Source organism: Pristis pectinata, chromosome 2, assembly GCF_009764475.1.
Source record: "Pristis pectinata isolate sPriPec2 chromosome 2, sPriPec2.1.pri, whole genome shotgun sequence".
Classification (NCBI taxonomy): domain Eukaryota; kingdom Metazoa; phylum Chordata; class Chondrichthyes; order Rhinopristiformes; family Pristidae; genus Pristis; species Pristis pectinata.
In genome coordinates this window covers 17,807,760-17,825,386 of record NC_067406.1, presented here as the reverse complement: position 1 = coordinate 17,825,386, position 17,627 = coordinate 17,807,760, and the positions used below count along the sequence as shown (strand labels likewise).

At 42.4% G+C, this 17,627-nt stretch overlaps 1 protein-coding gene across 4 annotated transcripts in view; it reads right to left on the bottom strand.

Annotated features, from left to right (window-relative positions):
* ptpra (protein tyrosine phosphatase receptor type A) overlaps positions 1 to 17,627 on the bottom strand; it is a 184,624-nt gene that overhangs the window by 90,206 nt on the left and 76,791 nt on the right. For 3 of the 4 annotated variants that reach the window (XM_052035031.1, XM_052035022.1, XM_052035048.1), the window contains one exon: positions 5,093 to 5,142. The exons of the other annotated variant lie outside the window; for it this stretch is intronic. The gene's annotated coding sequence lies outside the window, so the exon portion shown is untranslated. The remainder of the gene's footprint in view (positions 1 to 5,092; positions 5,143 to 17,627) is intronic. 4 annotated transcript variants of the gene reach the window in all.

Genomic DNA, 17,627 nt, shown 5'->3' with positions numbered 1-17,627 from the left:
CGGACATCAACTGCTGCTGGAAGGTCATCAACTCAGTGAAAGACGTTCTCTGGTCTGCCCGAAACTTGTTGGTCTTCCAGCACTGCGAGATATCCATAGGGGAATGCTGCCGGCTGGCACATTCCAGACTGCAGGAGTATGTGCTGAGGGACGCACTGAAGCTGGGCGCAGCCAATGCAAAGGCTCGATGGGGAAGGACTACAGTTTAGGGTTCTTCTGCCACTGGAGAGGCGGGGCGGGGACAGGTGAGAAACCCCCTAAATATTGTAAATACGGGACCGGGTAGTTTCCAGGGAGCCACACGTGTGGCATCGGTGCTGTTTCCTATATAAAAAGGTAACACTAATGAATGATCTGTACAAGAATGTAAAGGTTTGCACTGTTTTGTAATTGTACATAGTTTGTCTTTTATTATGAATAAAGTTTATTTTGTATATAAAAAAATAGCCTTCTATGCACGAGTTTGACGGATCAGGATGCACAAGTCCCCTGAGAACGGGGACAAAAGTTGCCCTCATCCTGATGACCACCTTCGTGTATGCCTGTATCAGTCGGTGTGTAGACCCTAAGTACACGGGCACCAAGTGTCACTACGTGCTGAGGTTCTACCCACCCCCTGGTGTTGTGGAAGATAGGCCTAGCCCCCCTACCACGCAATGCCCCAATCAGCTGGACGTTGCCGCACTACCTGTCCTCTGTGGAAGGGTTCTTGCAAGTAAACACCTTTGACCATAAGTTCATCAAACAGTGGTAAGCACAGAATGTACTGCAGACACTGTGGGACAGGGTCACTATGGATTCTGTGAGTTTGTTCCCTGAGCAAACGGTCCAAACCATATGGCAGAATGCCTCATCGCCAGATCTGACCAACAAACACCAAGACCTGGCTTGGATGGCGGTGAGAGGTGCCCTCCCAGTCAGAGCTTTCCTCTATAGACGACATATCACCCCCAGTGATGGCTGGGGTGGAGAAGAAATGGTCATCCACCTCTTTGCAGTCTGTGGATTTGCTAAGAGGGTGTGGAGATTAATGGAAGGGTCCACATCCAGGTTCATCCGCAGCAGCTGCATAACAGAGGGGATGATCTGTGGGCTGTTCCCAGGGGGACACACTGAGACAGACATCAAGTCGGTGGAAGATGCCTTTGGTCTGCCTGAAACTTGGCCTTCCAGCACAGCGAAATGTCTGTAAGGGAATACTGCAGACTGGCACAGTCCAGGTTACAGGACTACATGCTGAGGAAGGAACTGAAGCTCAGTGCAACCAATGCTAAGGCTCTGCAGGGAAGGACCACAGTGTAGACTCCTTCTGCCACTGCACATGGAGGGGCAAAGTTAGGCAGGGAAGCCCCTTGAACAATAAAAGATGTATCACCTCGGGGAACCACGTAAGTGGCAATGGTGCAATGTTTGTGTTATTTTTTCTTTAAAGTTTACACTACTGAATGTAACAACCATGACTGTTAAGGTTTAATTTTTGCACTGTTTCTTCCTTTGTATATTTTTTTTATTATGAATAAAGTTTATTTTTGAAAATAAAAAAAAGATACCTTTATTAGTAACATGTACATCGAAACACCCAGTAAAATACATCTTTTGTGTAGAGTGTTCTGGGGGCAGCCCGCAAGTGTCACCACACTTCCAGTGCCAACTGAGCATGCCCACAACTTCCTAACCCATATGTCTTTCGTATGTGGGAGGAAACCGGAGCACCCGGAGGAAACCCACGTAGTCAAGGGGAGAACATAGAAACTCCTTACAGACAGCAGCCAGAATTGAACCCAGGTCGCTGGTGCTGTAATAGCGTTACGCTAACTGCTACACTGCCACTTCTATGCCAAGTGCTTCAAGTGCTCATCTAAATAATTCCTATGCAAACACACTTCTCCACCATCCCTTCAGGCAGTGCGATCCAAATTCCAACCACCAACTGGGTGAAAAAATTCCACCTCAAATCCCCTCCCCCCTACCTTCAACCCACGCCCTCTGTTTCACACTGTCCATGTGCCACAGTCAGGTCCCACTCAGGCTTCTCTACTCCATGAAAAACAAACGAAGGCTATCCAGTCTCTCCTTATAGCCAAAACATTTCATTCCCAGGGCACATCCTGGTGAATCACCTCTGCACCCTGACCAATGCAACTGTGTCTGTCCATCTTATACTACAGCAGCCAGAAATGCATATAGTAGATTTCTTTTCTTTAAATATAGAGTCAAACAGCAGACAAAAAGGCCCTTTGGTATGGCTTATCCATGCCGACCGAGATTCCCATCAATGATAATCCCATTTTCCCGCATGTGGCCCATATCACTCATTTCCTTTCCTATCCCATGTACCTGTCCAAATCCTTCTTAAACACTGTGAATGTATCTGCTTTACCACCTCCTCCAGCAGCCTCTTCCATATACTCACCATCCTATGTATGAAAAACTCACTTCTTAGATCTCCTTTAAATCTTTCCCCTCTCACCTTGAACCTATGCCCTCTAGTTTTAAACTCCCCTACCGCTACACTACCATGGGCATGCATGGTATTGTAGCGGTTAGGCTAACACTTTACAGCGCCAGCAACCCTGGTTCAATTCCGGTTTCCTCCCACATTCGAAAGACGTATGGGTTAGGAGCTGTGGGCATGCTATGTTGGCGCCGGAAGCGTGGCGACACTTGCGGGCTGCCCCCAGAACACTTCACACAAAAGATGCATTTCACTGTGTGTTTTGATGTACATGTGACTAATAAAGATATCTTATTTTACCCTGAAGAAAATGGCTATCTATACCCCTCAATTTTATAAACTGCTATAAATGTCACCCCTCAGCCTCCTTTGCTCCAGTGAAAACAATCCTAGCCTATCCAATTTCTCCTTGTAACTAAAGCCCTCCAATCCAGGCAAGATCCAGATGAACTTCGTTTGCACTCTTTCTAACACTACCTTATCTTCCTAACCTTCTCCCTGGTGAATACTGACACAAAGTATTCATTCAGGACACCACACACGTCCCCTGGCTCCCAAAGCCATCCATTTTGGCCTGAGGGGATAAGCTCTTTGTCTTGCTACCCTCCTGCTTCTAGTATATTTGTAAAAGGTTTTGGAATTTTCTTTAGTTCTCTTGGCCAAGGCCGCTTGATTTCCCCTTTTTGCCCTCCAAACTGCTTTCTTAATATCTCTCTGTCCTCTGTAAACCTCAAAGTATTCGCACGATAACAATTTCCTATACCTGACAAATGCTTCCTTCGTCTTCCTGAACAAATCCTCAATTTCCTTTCATTACCAAAGTTTCCTAATCCTATCATTTCTTCTTACCCTAAAGAGGGGCATGCTGACTTTGAACTCTTTACTATTTTGCTTTTAAACCCCTTCCAATTATCAGATGTTGTTTTTCCCCGCAGCAGATGCTCCCTATCCACTTTTGCCAAGTCCTGTCTTATACTATTGAAGTCATCCCTCCCACAATTTAAGACTTCAACTCTAGGTCCAACCTTATCTTTGTCCATTACTACCTTAAAGCTTACCAAATTGTGGTCAAGGCACTTCCACCATTTGCCTGTCCTCATTCCTTAAAATAAGGCCAAGTATAACTCCCTCCCTAGTAGGACTCTCTACTTACAGCTTTAAATAAAACCTTCCCCAATGCATTAAACAAATACCACTTCATCTCGGCCCCCCAACACTATGGCAATCCCAGTCAATATATAAAATCACTATGACAACCATACTGCTTTTACATCCTACTTCCATTTGTCTATACATTTGTTTTCCAAGTCCTGCTGACTATTTGGAGGCCAAAAGTATAATCCCATCAGAGTGATCACCCCTTTATTTCGAAGTACTCCCACTCATGACTCTTTGGCATTTTCTCCCCAGAGAATTGTGGAGGCTAAACCATTTAATACATTCAAGCATAAGATCAAAAGACTGTAAGAGTCAAAGGTTACAGAGAACAGGAAGAAAATAGGAAGTCAAGCTCAGATCAGTCATGGCAGAGTAGTTTTAAAATGACAGATTATCTACTCTTTTAATATTTTTTATATCTTAAAAAATCCTTATTGAACAACACTGTTCAATTGCTGATATTTTGCTGAATTCTGGATCTCTCAAATCTCTAAATCGCCTTGGCACAAAATCATGGCTGATATGGACAGTTGACATACAAATGGAAAATTAAGAAATTCTGTAACGTGTGACTGAAGCAATCAGGAATAGTCTATGAATCGCACAACATGATGCGCAATCCATAAACTTGGAGGTCGTATCACAGTGATACACTATGGTAAGCGTGATGCAAACATCTAAGTTATTGCTCCAAGTTAACCAACCATTTGAAACAATAATATGCTGTTTTCATTGAGATCAAAGTAAAAGAGAAGTTGACTGCAAGGTGACTTTTTTATTAAAAAATCATAAACCGCATTTCAATTAAAATGCAGAGCTGCAAAAATACATACATCATAGCTTCCAAACAGCATTCCAATTACACAGGTCAGTCATGACAACATATAATTTCGCACAGGAGAACTTGCTAAAGTTACTTGCTAACCTTTTAAATTGCTGACTGTGATAAGTTGTGTTAAATCAGCAATAATTAGCAAATAATGTGGAAAATCAACCAAATCTGGTCTTCTGCCATGCAACTCAGCTATTTTAATATATAAAACAGTAATATGGACTTTAGCATCTTCAAAAACTGCAAAAATGGCACAGAGATACAAGAGATTCTGCAGATGCTGGAATCTGGAGCAATACACACAAAATGCTGGAGGAACTCAGCAGGTCAGGCAGCACCTATGGAGGGAAATAAAGTCAACATTTCGGGTTGAGAGCCTTCAGCAAGACTGAATGGTCTCGACCCGAAATGTCAATTGTTTATCTCCTTCCATAAATGCTGCCTGACCTGCTGAGTTCCTCCAGCAAAAATGGCACAGAATTTTTACACACATTGCCCATATTTTAAATGTTGACGTATGGGTAAAAGAGAAGCAATATTTTCTTCCATATCCCATTCAGCACTGCACAACAACAATTTCATACTTCAACAAACCAGATAGCTAATATTTTCCCTTTTCCTTAGTTTTAATGGTTGCAAATACCTACCTTTCAGGATTACTTCATTTGGGATCCATAAAAGATATTGATGATGCTATCTGAAATAAAAAAAATAGACATTGTTAGAGTTTATAGACACATAATTTCAATTAACACTATAAACTGCAGGAGTTAAACTGGAATCTAAATAGCAAGTTCTCAGCGAGTTTTATAGTAAAGAGATCATAATTAAACAGAGTGCAGAAAGTTAGAAAAATAGATGTAATGGATTTCAGAGAACAAATGCAATTTATTTTAAGCAGTTAGATACTGAAATTGGTCAGTGTCATGCTGAAATGCCTTTAAAGAGCTACACAAATTGTGGATGTCCATTTTAAGTGTGACTAACTCCATTCTATGTGCTTGCTATCTTGCATACCAGTGTGGAAGGTCTGCTAAATCGGGTCAGTTATCCAGCAGCAATACATTAAGTAGGAAAACCTAACCTACCTGCTCTATTTAAAGTTACAGTTACAATTTGCATGTAATTTAATAATTTATTAAACTTATTGCTATGTTAACCTTTTGAGAGGCAAAAGTTTTACCAGGAGCCTTTAGCCAAACCCTATTGGTATTAAACACAGGAGGTTTGGTAGCCTTGCCACTGAGTGTAGACCGTAGGTACATAGAACAGCACAGGAATAGGTCATCGGGCCCACTATGTTGTGCTGAACTAATTAAACTAGTACTTAAATCCTAAGTAAACTAATCCCTTCTGCCTACACAATGTCCATATCCTTCCATTCTTTGCACATTCATGATCCTAACTAATAGCCTCTTAGAAGACTCCATCGAATCTGCCTCCACGATCACCCGTGTAAGCGCATGCAAAGCACCCACCAGTTTCAGTGTAAAATACTTGCCACACACATCTCTTTGAACTAGCCCCCACCTCACCTTAAATGCATGCCCTCTAGTATTAAATGTTTTGATCCTGAGAAAATGATGCCGGCTGTCTGTTTTATCTATGCCCCAAATAATCTGCCTCATAATCTTATAAACTTCTATCAGGTCTCACCTCAGCCTCCACCACTCCAGAGAAAACAACCCAAGTTTGTCCAACCTCTCCTTATGGCACAAGTCCTCTAATCAAGGCAGCATCCTAGTAAACTCTTCTGCACTCTCTCCAAAGCCTCCACATCCTTCCCTTAATGGGGTGACCAGAATTGAATGCAATACTCCAGATACAGCCTAACCAGAGTTTTATAAAGATGCAACACAACTTCCTGACTTCTTGAATTCAGTGCCTTGACTAATAAAGGCAAGCATGCCACACACCTTCCTTACCACCCTATCAGCCTGTGCAGCCACTTTCAGAGAGCTATGGACTTGAACCCCTAGATCCCTCTGTACATCAACACTATTCAGGGTCCTGCCATTAACTGCATACTGTCCCTTTACATTCAATCTCCCAAAGTGCAACAGCTCAAACTTGGCTGGATTACACTCCATCTGCCATTTCTCCAACCATATTTACAACTGATCTATATCCCGCTGCATCCTTTGGCAACCTTCCACACTATCCACAATGCCACCAAACTTGGTATTGTCTGCAAACTTACAAACCCATGTTTCCATCCAAGTCGTATCACAAACAGCAGAGGTCCCAGTACGGATGCCTGCAGAACACCACTCGTCACAGACCTCCAACCAGAATAAGTCCCATTGACCACTACTCTCTGCCTTCTAATGGGCAAGCCAATTCGGAATCCAAACAAACAAGTCACCGTGAATCCCATGCATTTTAATTTTCTGGATGAGCCTCCCATGAAGGACCTTGTCAAATACCTTACTAAAATCCATGTAGACAACATCCACAGCTCTACCTTCATTGATCACCTTCATCTCCAATAACTTCCCTACCACTGGCTTGAGACTCACCCATTTACAGTTACAAAGATTATTCCCGTTTCCCTTCTTGAACAACGGAACAACATTAGCTACTCGCCAGTCATCCAGGACATCGCCTGTGGCTAGAGAGGACATGAAGATCTTGGTCAAGGCCCCAGCAATCTCATCTCTTAACTCACTCAATAACCTAAGGTATATCCCACTGGCCCTGGGGACTTATCCACCTTCAAGAGACCCAACACTACCTTCTTCATCTCAACATGCCCAAGCACATTATAAGATATCTTTATTAGTCACATGTACATCGAAACACACAATGAAATACATCTTTTTGCGTAGAGTGTTCTGGGGGTAGCCCACAAGTGTCACCACGCCTCGGCGCCAAAATAGCATGCCCACAACTTCCTAACCCACACATCTTTGAAATGTGGAAGGAAACCGAAGCACCCGGAGGAAACCCACACAGACATGGAGAGAATGTACAAACTCCTTACAGAGAGCAGCTGGAATTGAACCCAGGTCGCTGGTGCTGTAATAGCATTATGCTAACCACAACACCACCACACCGATCTCACTATCCTCCACGTTATTCTCCTTAGTAAATACCGATGTGAAGTACTCATTTAGGACCTTACTCACATCCTCTGCCTCCAAGCACATGTTCCTCTATCGTTGAGTGGTCCTACCCTCTCCCTAGTTATCCTCTTGATCTTGATGTAGAGTGCACCTTGGGACTCCCTTTAATTGTACTTACCGAGGACTTTTCACAGCCCCTCCTGATTCTCCCAATTCCATTCCCAAGTTCTTTTCTAGCTTCTTTATAATCCTCAAGGGCTCGATTTGATTTTAGTTTCCTAAACCTTACACATGCTTCCTTTTTCTTCTTAAATAAATTTATCGTTTCTCTTGTAATCCAAGGTTCCCTTACATTGCCATCCTTGTCCTTCCTTCTTACTGGAGCATACAGCCCTATACTCTGTGCAGTTGATCTTTTTATTTTTACAATGTGGTAACAGGCCCTTCCGGCCCAACGAGTCCGCGCCGCCCATTTTAAACCCCAAATTAACCTACCCGTACGTCTTAACACCCTCCACATGTCAGATGTCAACTTGCCCAAAAACAGCTGTTCCCAATTAACTCTCCTTAGCTCCTGCTTAATACTATTGTAATTTGCGCTGCTCCAATTTAATACTCTCCCGCAAGGTCCATACTTATCTTTATTTACAACCATCTTAAAACTGAAGTTGTGATCGCTGTTTCCTAAATGTTCTTCCATTGAAAGGTCAGTCACCTGGCCAGGCTCATTTCCCAATACAAGGTCCAGTATGGCCCCTCCACTAGTTGGACTACATGTACTGATTTAAGAAACCCTCTTGGATGTACCAAACAAATTCTGCCCTGCCTAAACCTCTTGAATGATGGAGGGCCCAATGTATATTAGGGAAGTTGAAGTCACCCACAACAACCACGCCGTTGTTTTTACACCTTTCCCCAATCTGCTTGCATATCTGTTTCTCAATATCCTGGTAGCTATTGGGGTGTCTGTAGTATAATCCCATCAGAGTGATTGCACCTTTCTTATTTTTGCATTCTACCCATATAGACTCAGTAAATGAGCCCTTCACTATATCCTCTCTGAGTGGAGCTGTGATATTGTTCCTGATTAATAGAGCAACTCCACCCCCCGCCCTCTTACCTCCCTATCATTAAAACACAGAACCCCTGAAACATTAAGCATCCAGTCCTGTCCCTCTCTCAATCAAGTCTCTGTAATGACCACAACACCACAGTTCCATGTACTGGTCCATACTCTAGGTTCATTATCCTTACCCTTAATACTGCTTGCTTTAAAATAAACACACTTTAATCCATCTATCCCTCATCTACTACCTTGCTTCTGCCTGTCCTTCCTCACAGACTTACTGGTCATGACATCAACCTTCTTCTCAATCCTTCCACTATCTGACCTGGTGCTCCAGTTCCCACAGTAGCAGGGAGGTAGTGCAGTGAGCTCATACCTCTAGCAGCTTGGGTTCAATCCTTTTCTGTTATGTGGAGTTTGCAATGTTCTCCCTATGATTTGATGGTTTTCCCCTGGGTTCCTTCCCATATCCCAAAAATGCACTGTTTGTTTTGTTAATTGTCTACTGTAAATTACTCCTAATGTAGATGATTAGTGGGAGAATCAAAGGGGATTTAATGGACATGTTAAGAGAAAAGGTTATCAAGAAATAAGTGGGAAAATGATTGATCTGAAAGCCAGCATAGATTCAATGGGCCAAAAAAGCCACCTCCTATGTAATAGGGAAATATGATTAATGAGAAGGCCTGAAGAGAGCCTCTCTCATTCATGCTGCAGAAGAGGAACAGGAAGCTCTACCCAGACTTTAGGGACCAGTTTCTGAAGTCTACCTAAATGAACAGTAATAACTCAAGAGCTGATCACAGATCAGGCTGCATGGAGATTCCACAGCCAATGGCAGCCAAGGTCAGCGACTCAGAGATTCTTTGCATTAGGTGTCTTCCAGTCTGAAGTCGCAGACTCGTGATCCATTCCACTGCATGACCTGCCCAAGGTCTCTCTCCCTACCCCAGACTGGTTTGCTCTAATTGCCAGTGATCTTGCATGATTATGTCCATAAAACCCACCTATTATTCCCTTGGTCCTCACCACACAAAACAAACCACGGAACTCTCCTTCCAACCACACATTAACTAACTCTGTTAACTTTGTTCTCTCATAAAATACTGTTTCTCCCCATTCAAATCAGACATCATCACCTCATTTTTCAAATAAAGCAACCAAAAACCCCTCCATCCTGCCAAACTATTGCTCAACTCCAAGCTCTGTGGAAGTATTATAGCCTCCCAAATCCATGCTTATGTTTTAATCCCTTCATTCTTATAGGTATATGCCTTCAGCCATCAATGTTGGCAGCTTTGGAACTTATTACTAGAACCTGTCCACCCTTCAATTGTGCTTCTGTAAGATGCAGCTTTAAAACTGCTTCCTGGGCCAAGCCTTTGATCCTTGTCCCAATATCTCAGTGACTCAGTATCAATTTGTTTGACAATATTCTTGAAGATCACATGTTGGACATTTTTAACCACATTAAAATTTATAAATGGAAGTTTCTGTTCTTAACTTGTGATCTTGATCCTTCTATTAAAGGAACCAGCTTTTTCCCCAACCACACACCTGAAGCCTTAAATGATTTTCTATTCCCAACCCACATACAGACACCTCACCTGTTTATTATATTAGTTTATTATTGAGACATATACCAAGATACAGTGAAAAACTTTTGTTTATGCCATCCAGTCAGATTATGCCATTGAGGCAGTAAAAGAAAAACCAAATGCAGAATATCGTGTTGCAGTTACAGGGAAAATGCAGTGCTTGTACAATTCTACCTCTCTTGGTCTTTCCACAAAAGTGAAGCACCGCATTCATGGAACGATCGCTGTAAATATATGCAACCTGATCATCTAGTGAGACCATTTGGGTAGAACTAAGAAACAAGAAGGGGAAGGTCACTCTAGTGGGGCTGTATTATAGAACCCCCCCAACAGTCAGCAGGAACCCGAGGATCAGGTGTGTATTACTCATAGTTGTAAAAAAATAATAGGATTGTATTAGTGGGAGATTTTAGTTTCCCCGGTATTGACTGGACTACCCAGAGTGTTAAGTGCCTGGATGGGGTGGAATTTGTGAAATGTGCCCAGGAAAGTTTCCTAAGTCAATACATAGAGGGCCCTATTCAGGAGGGTGCAATACCGGGCCTTCTCTTAGGGAATGAGGTAGGGTAGATAACTGAAGTGGCTTTCAAAGAGCACTTTGGCTCCAGTGACTATAGTTCTATTAGTTTTAAGGAAGTGATGGAAAAGGATAGGACAGGTCCACAGGTTAGGGTCCTAAACTGGAGCAGGGCTAATTTTGGGGGAATTAGGCAGGATCTAACAGAGGTCGATTGGGTGAGCCTATTTGAAGGGAAAACGAATGGCAAATGGGAGGCTTTTAAGAGTGAGATATCAAGAGTCCAGGGGCAGCATGTTCCTGTTAGGGTGAAGGGTAAACCTGGCAAGTTTAGGGAACCCTGGCTGATGAGAGATATTGCAGCTCTGGTCAAGGATGAGTGAATCTCTTGATAACTATAAAAAGATTAAGAATACTCTTAAGAGGGAAGTCAGGAGGGCAAAGAGGGTTTGAGATGGATCTGGCAGGTAAGGTTAAGGAAAATCCCAAGAGGTTCTATAGCTATATTAAGAGTAACAGTGTGGCCAGGGAGAAAGTAGGTCCCCTTAGAGATCAGTGGGGCCATCTATGTCTTGAGCCACAGGAGATGGGTGGGATTTTAAACGAATATTTTTCCTCGGTGTTTACTGAGGAGAAAACCATAATTGCTCAAGAGACAAGGGAAACAAATAGAGATGTTTTGGAGAACATTCACATTACCAGGAAGGAGGTATTTGCAGCCTTACAGTGCACTAAGGTGGATAAATCCCCAGGGACTGACTGAGTGCATCCTGGGACTTTGAGGGAGGCTTAAGAAATTGCAGAGGCCCTTACGGAGATCTTTGCTTCATCATTAGCCACTGGTGAAGTTCTCAAAGACTGGAAGTGGCTAATGTTGTTGCATCGGGAACTACAGCCCAGTCAGCCTGACATCAGTAGTGGGAGGTTACTAGAGGAAATTCTGAGAGACAGGATCTACCAGCATTTGGATATACAGAGTCTGATTAGGAGTCAGCATGGCTCTGTGCATGGAAAGTCATGCTTGATGAACCTTTCTAAAGAGTTTTTTTTCTTGAAGAGGTAACCAAAAAGGTAGATGAGTGTAGAGCAGTGGATGTTGTCTATTTGGACTTTAGCAAGGTCTTCGACAAGGTCCTGCATGGTAGGCTGGTCTGGAAGGTTAGGTCCCATGGAACCCAGGGAGAGCTAGTTAGGTGGATTCAAAATTGGCTCAGAGGTAAGCAGAGGGTGGTGGTTAAAGGCTATTTCTTGGAATGGAGGCCAGTGACGAGTGGTGTGCTGCAGGGATTGGTGTTGGGACCCTAGTTATTCATTATTCATAAAAATGATTTGGATGCGAATACACATGACTTGATTAGTAAGTTTGAGGATGACACGAAATTAGGTGTTGTAGAAAGCGAAGGTTATCATAGATTACAGGGGGATCTTGATTATTTGGGAAGTGGGCCGAGGATTTCAATACAGGTAAGTGTGAAGTGATGCATTTTGGAAAGTCAAACCAGCATAGGAATTATACTATGAATGGTAGGACACTAGGGACTGTAATGGAACAGAGGGACCTAGGAGTACGAGAGCATAGTTCGGTGAAAGCAGTGTCACAGGTAGACAGGGTGGTGTAAAAGGCATTTAGCATGCTGGCCTTCATCAGTCAGAACACTGAGTATACGAGTTGGGACATTATGTTCCAGTTGTATAAGTCATTGGTGAGGCCGCACTTGGAGTACTATGTACAGTTTTGGTCACCCTATTATAGGAAAGATGTGGTTAAACTGAAAAGTGTGCAGAAAAAATTTAAGAGGATGTTGGCAGGACTAGAGGCCCTGAGTTACAGGGAGGCAGCCAGGCTAGGTCTTTATTCCTTGGGAGAGTAGGAGAATGAGGGGTGATCTTATAGAGGCTTATAAAATCAAGGGGCATAGATAAGCTGGATGGTAGCAGTCTTTTCCCCAGGATAGGGGAGTCCAAAACTAGGGGGCACAGATTTAGGGTGAGAGGAGAAAAGTTTAAAAAGGACCTGAGGGGCAACTTTTTCCATGCAGAGGGTGGTGAGTATATGGAAAAAGCTGCCAGAGAAAGTGGTTGAGGCAAGTACAATAATATAATTTAAGAGGCACTTGGATAGGTACATACAGGGGCAGGGCTTAGAGGGATATGGGCCAAGCGCAGGTAATTGGGACTAGATGGGTGGGCACCATGGTTGGTGTGGACTCATTGGGCCGAAGGGCCTGTATCAATGCTGTATTGCTCTATGACTCTATAACCTCTCAGAGGCCTTAACATACTTTTCACTTTGGCCGAGGTCAAACAATACTTTTATGTAAGTTGAGTGCAATTTCCTTGCTTTGGTCGTCTTTTTTTAAAATCAAGGATCCTGTATTGTTTTCAACAGCTTCATCAATGTCATGTAATTTTAGTTACTTTCTTTTTTGGAGTGGTTGGTAAATCAGTCATCCAATTAAAGTTATATACAATACAACGGATATTAAAAGGAAAATAAATTGCACAACTTCAGCTACTATTATTTTATACAAAGTAACAGCAGCTAGGTCTCAGAAATATATGTTTAAGTAACGTCAGTAGAGCAAACTTACAACATTCATATTGGTATAACTTAAGTCTCAAGTACTGCCAGACTTGGTGTAACACGAGAGACATATAGTCAAATTACCTCTCAAAGAGTCATAGAATCATTCCTCTTCTATAACCCAAATCTAAATTTATGAAAGTTATATTCACCAAACATGACATTTTTTTTTATTTTTCACACCATTACTACAGTGTGAAATATAATTATAAACTTCAGGTTTATAATTATAAACTTCAAGTTTCTTGCCAATTTGTACCAAAGTACTATTTTAAATGGCCAAATTTATTCCTTTCCAATTCCTCAAACAAACTACGTTAAGTAACCCACAAGTTGATCAGAACATCATGTTTCAGCTTCAGTCAGCTCATGCATGTGTCAAAAAAGGAAGGCAAGATTCGTTAAGTAGACAATTAACAAATAAATTCCAAATGAAGAAAGAATATTTATTCGTCCTTATAGAAAAGGATAATAAATTGTTAAAAACTGTCATTTATGTATTTAAATTACATTCCAGCATTTGGAGTGTATTCACACCACAATTATAACTCTGGATGAAACAGTACTTTTGAAAGCATTACAATTATGAGACAAACAAATCCTTAACAAGTCAGTGACCTGCCTGACACCAGTGACTAATATTTGCAAGAAGGTCTTACCATGTTTCAGAGTAATTTTAAACTTTAACATGCAACAGTTTCAGTGTGGGTACAAAATCAAAACCACTTCTCACTTAGGTTAACTTTCTCATATGAATGAATAATTAGACTATAACAAAAGATTTCAGTTGGATCATCTCATTTGTCTAGTGAAGTTAATCTTGTTTAAGAACATTTATCAATACCAAACAGATATCTAATGGTCAACTCTAAAGTCAGAGGTGAATTTTTAAATCACAAATAAAATTCTGGGTACAGGTAGATGGGACGAGGCAGAGGATCAGGTCGGCATGGACTAGGTGGGCCGAAGGGCCTGTTTTTGTGCTGTAGTGCTCTACCAATCTGACAACCAGCCACATAGATTATAAACAGTAACTCAGAAAATGAAAGAATGGTACAAAACCTGCAAGTTTTAAGGAGGGAATTCCAGAGCTGACAGTTTTGTGACAGGAAGGGTCAGCCAGCAATGGCTGCACAATTAAGAGTTGGGTGCTGCAGGATATAAAAACTATTGGGGTCGACGTTTTCTGAAAGGTTGTCTTACTGCAAAAGGATGCAGAAGTAGGCAGGGCAAGAACATGAAGGAATCTGAAAACCAAAACGATAGTTTGAAAATCAAGGCAGTGTTCAACTTGGATTTCTCAAGTGTCAGCAGGAATACCAACGATAAACAAAAGACAGTGGTGTATGTCTGATCGGTACATTCCTGGCTTTTGTTTGTTCTCAAGCTTCCAGAGACTTCGAAACAGGAATGGCCAGGAACAAGTTGACAAGCAGAAGAAATGACAGAATTGCTCATGTAGTCCCTCTAGCTTGCTCTGATGACTTTCAAGGTCAAATAGAGATGGAAAATAACTAATAACCTTGCCAGCAGTGTGTACATCCCATGAATGAGTGATGTATTGAGAAAATGAAGGAAGTCACAGATTGATCTTTGAAGAGTACCACAGCAACCGACTGCCCATATTAGAAAATGATATCAGTGACAAATTAGTCTAGAAATTCAGATCAATTTGTCACCAATATCATTTTCTAATAGAGAACTTGGAGCTTATAAATAATCTATATTTCCCTATACAGCGATAGTTGACCACACTATTTGGCTGTGAAGCAAGTCATAAAATAATGTATTAACTATTCTGGTTAATCTAACCTAAGGTGCTATGATGTGATTGTTGAGTTGAAGAATAAATACATTCTCTACTTCTTGAAAAGAAAAATTGTTCACTTCTGATAAAACCAAGAAAATAATGAGTATAATTTGTCCCATTAAGATATGCTCATGCTCTTATTTTGTTATCTAATGCAATTTTGCTGCAATATCAATGACTTGCATTTGATTCAATTCACTATCAACTGGAATGGTTTGTTAATTGAATCTTGTGTTAATATTAAATGTTAATTGACTCTTTTCCAGGTAGCAAGGGCCGTGACTTGGAGCGAGAAGCGGGACACTCAGTGCGATAAGTGAGAGCCATATAGAGAGGCAAGTGTTGGGACTCAGTTCTTTTCCAGGTATTTCCAGACAATATAAGAGGCACAGCTGCGAACTGTTAGGTGATAATTGAACGGAAAATTAACCAACCGGCAACAACTAATAAAAAGGTTGGGTCAAGCGGCTCGGCCATTGGTGGAGTGGGGAGCTTAGGCTTTGGCAAGAAGAGGCTACAGCAAGTTTCTTTCTTTTTCTATTAGTGCCTAGCTAAAGTAGTGATATTGGATTCAGGGTCAGTGGTGTGTTCTTCCTGTCACATGTGGGAGATCTCAAGTCTCCCTGATAGCTACATCTGTAGGAGGTGCATTCAGCTGCAGCTCCTTACAGACAGTGTTAGGGAACTGGAGTTGCAGCTGAATGGCCTTCAGCTTGCATGGGAGATTGAGGAGGTGATAGATAAAAGCTACAGGAAAGTAGCCAAACCTAAGTTGCAGGGGGCAGGTAGCTGGGTGACTGTCAGGAGAGGGAAAGGGAATAGGCAGATAGTGCGGAGTATCCCTGTGGCTGTTCCCCTTAATAACAGGTATACTGCTTTGGATACTGTTTTTTGGGGGGGGGGGGGGGGGGAACCTACCAGGGGAAAGCCAAAGTGGTAAGGTTGCTGGCACTGTGTCTGGCTCTGTGGCTCAAAAGGGAAGGGCAGAGAAGAGCAATAGTGATAGGGGACTCTATAGTTAAAGGAGCAGACAAGAGATTCTGTGGATGTGAAAGAGATTCCCAGATGGTATGTTGCCTCCCAGGTGTCTCAGATCGGATCCACAGCATTCTGAAGGGGGAGGTGAGCAGCCAGAAGTCGTGAGTAGGAAAAAGGACGAGGTCCTGAAAAATGAATACGAGGAACTAGGTAGGAAGCTGAAAAGCAGGACCTTAAGGGTAGTAATCTCTGGATTGCTGTATGCACGTCAGTGAGGGTAAGTATAGGTTGATTTGGGAGATGAATGCGTGGCTGAGAAATTGGTGCAGGAGGCAGGGTTTCAGACTTGTGGATCATTGGGATCTTTTCTGGGGAAGGTATGGCATGTACAAAAAGGACGGGTTACACTTGAACTGGAGGGGGACCAATAAGATATCTTTATTACTCACATATACATCAAAACACACAGTGAAATGCATCTTTGCATAGAATGTTCTGGGGACAGCCCGCAAGTGTCACCACGCTTCTGGCACTAAAATAGCATGCCCAAAACTTCCTAACCTGTACATCTTTAGAATGTGGGAGGAAACCCGAGCATCGGGAGGAAACCCACACAGTCAATATCCTTGTGGGCAGGTTTGCTGGAGCTGTTGCAAAGGATTTAAACTAGTTTTGGCAGGGGGATGGGAACCTGAGTGATAGGTCAGAGGATGGAGCAGTTGGTGTACAAGTTGATGCAGCATGTAGAGACACTGAGGAAGGATAGGCAGTTGATTGGGCAAAATTGCAGTCAGTTGGATGGGTTGAAGTGTGTCTATTTTAATGCAAGTAGTATCAGGAACAAGGATGATGAACTTAGAGCATAGGTCAGTACATGGAACGACAATGTTGTTGTCATTACAGAGACTTGGCTGTCACAGGGGCAGGAATGACTGCTGGGTGTTCCGGTGCTTAGATATTTCAAAAGGGACAGGGAGGGATATAAAGATACTAGTCACATGTACATCAAAACACAGTAAAATGCATCCTTTTGCGTTACTGAGAATGTGCTGGGAGAGCCCACAAGTGTTGCCACTCTTCCAGCGGCAACATAGCATGCCCGCAGCTCCTAACCTGTACATCTTTAGAATGTGGGAGGAAACTGGAGCACCCAGAGGAAACCCACACAGACACGGGGAGAACGTACAAACTCCTTATAGACAGCAGGGGAATTGAACCTGGGTTGCTGGTGCTGTAATAGTGTTACACTAACTGCTACACCACCAAGGTAAAAGAGGTGAGGATGCGGCATTGCTAATCAGAGATAGTATCACAGCTGCAGAAAGGGAAGACATCCTGGAGGGATTATCTACCAAGTCAGTGTGGGTGGAGGTCAAAATGGGAAGAAAGCAATCAAATAGGGCTCTAGAGAGATACAAAGTAGCCAGGAAGGAGCTTAAGAATTGACTTAGCAGAGCTAGAAGGGGTGGAATGAGAAGTGTCACAAACCAGCAACAAAAGAAACACACTGAGCAAAAGATAACTCAGATGAAGATAGAGGCTGATCTAGCAATGAAGCAGATGG